The following is a 1,943-nucleotide window of genomic DNA, read 5'->3' on the forward strand; positions in this document are numbered from 1 at the left end:
CTTTATCTTCATTCCTACTATATATTTATGCAATGGCACCTCTACTTCAGACTTCTGTAACTTATCTGCATTATGATTATGTTTTGCTAAACTGCCATTTTAGATGCGATACATTTTTAGATAAATCTCTTAAATTGAATGTTAAATGCAAAATACAAGTAGTTTAGGTAAGGAACTTTGTGGAATTGCTGTTAGGTGTTAAGATGTCTGCAAAATATTAGTTAAAACATGCTATGAACAAGTTATTATAATAAGTTTCATCAAGAAAACAAATCTTGAACACACTTGACATTGGCCAAAGTGTTTATACAGAATATTGGCCAAGGAATCTATAAAGAAAATAAGTTTATTTTTTATTTGAATCATGAGAATACAAAAGTCCTTTTCACTACATAACCATAAAATAATCCTAAATTTTCTTGTACAGGTACATACATATACATTATTTACAAAACTATAAATGTCAATGAGCATCAAATATATAATTTATATATAATATTATCATGGTATAAAAGCAAACTTTAAAAGAAAGATTTACTAAAAACATAACTCTAAGCTTATGTTGAAATGATTTTTAGGGTTGAATATAACCTTTACAACATAAGTTTTAGCTACTGCACAGAGAATATTGCACAGGTAAGTATAGGAATGTAGTGATGTGTGCAATCTCAAATTCATTTAATATGGTATTGGTTTGGTTACATTCTGTTTTTTCCAAAATAATTTTCATGTCAACTTGTGTTAGTACACGGCCTAAAGATAAACAACATTCTATAATTACAAAGAAATTCCCTGTGTTTCATTAATGCAAGCAGTTAAGTAACTGTTGCTCTCAAAAATGAGAGAAACACAAAGAAAAAATAAAATCACCTAATCGATGGGAATGGCATTGGGGTTAAGATATACTTAACATTATCTAGGACACTTCTAAATGTATTGCTGGTAAAGGCAAATTCCTAAGATGGTTCAACTTGATTTACAAAAAAAAAAAAGAAAATATTTGAATATTTCAAATTAAAGAACAATGTCATAACTTGAACTATTACTTTCTGTTCACTTAAAACCCAAGTGAAAAGGATAAACTGAAAACTCTATGTTGGGTTAAAAACTATTTGAGTCAACTACAGAAATATTGAAAAATAATTGCACTATTTGTTTATCACTTTAAAACATTTCACAAAAAGAAAACTTGATACAATATATAAATACAACTATATATTTATTTGAAGTACAAAAATGAGGCCCTGGCCTCATTTGCACTGAGATCACAAAGCCTGTTACGACAGAAATATGCTACTCTAAAACTTTGGCCACATTCAGGGGAATGCTGGTCTATAAATTTATAGTATTTTGTTCAATGAATCAATCATAACTACTTAAACTGTGTAATTCTATACAACGTAAAACTACTCTCATTTCAATTTCTTCCTCAATCCCTAAATTCTGTCCAAGACTTCACTATAGATAGTTTGTATCACAGTATCAACAAATAATCTTCCATCTTTCTTCTAACACTTCAATGAAAAAGTTCATGAGCAGCATAAAAACTTGCAAAGACATGCACCACTTTGTGACCAGGCTTGAGCTTTACATTGCATGCTCCATTTTGTGCTGTGTACAATGCCGAAAGGGAGATAATGCTCAAATAATGTTCAATGTTAACTAGGCAAATTGTTTGGGTAATGTGAGAATGAGCTAGCAGGGGATTGGCATTATTAATACCCAGTCACAGCATTAACCTACAAAATTAAAACTATAAACAAGCATGTACTGAGACTTTGTTACATGTTCAATAGTACATTTACATATTTTACAAGCAATGACTGCTGCTTCAACATCCACGGCAACTCAGACTAGAAGTGAGCATGGGGCAGGGTATCTCTGTCTTTTAGCAACCAATACCAATTGCTGGTTATGGCGGAGTGGGAGATTACAATTGCCCC

The 1,943-nt window shown here is 31.0% G+C and overlaps 1 protein-coding gene across 2 annotated transcripts in view; it reads right to left on the minus strand.

The window, feature by feature from the left end:
• Window positions 1-340: 340 nt before the first annotated feature.
• ed (echinoid) overlaps window positions 341-1,943 on the minus strand; it is a 176,588-nt gene continuing 174,985 nt past the window's right edge. For both annotated transcript variants that reach the window (XM_067120811.1, XM_067120812.1), the window contains exon 10: window positions 341-1,943. This exon is cut by the window's right edge and continues 574 nt beyond it. The gene's annotated coding sequence lies outside the window, so the exon portion shown is untranslated.

This window comes from Macrobrachium rosenbergii, chromosome 19, assembly GCF_040412425.1.
Source record: "Macrobrachium rosenbergii isolate ZJJX-2024 chromosome 19, ASM4041242v1, whole genome shotgun sequence".
Taxonomy (NCBI): domain Eukaryota; kingdom Metazoa; phylum Arthropoda; class Malacostraca; order Decapoda; family Palaemonidae; genus Macrobrachium; species Macrobrachium rosenbergii.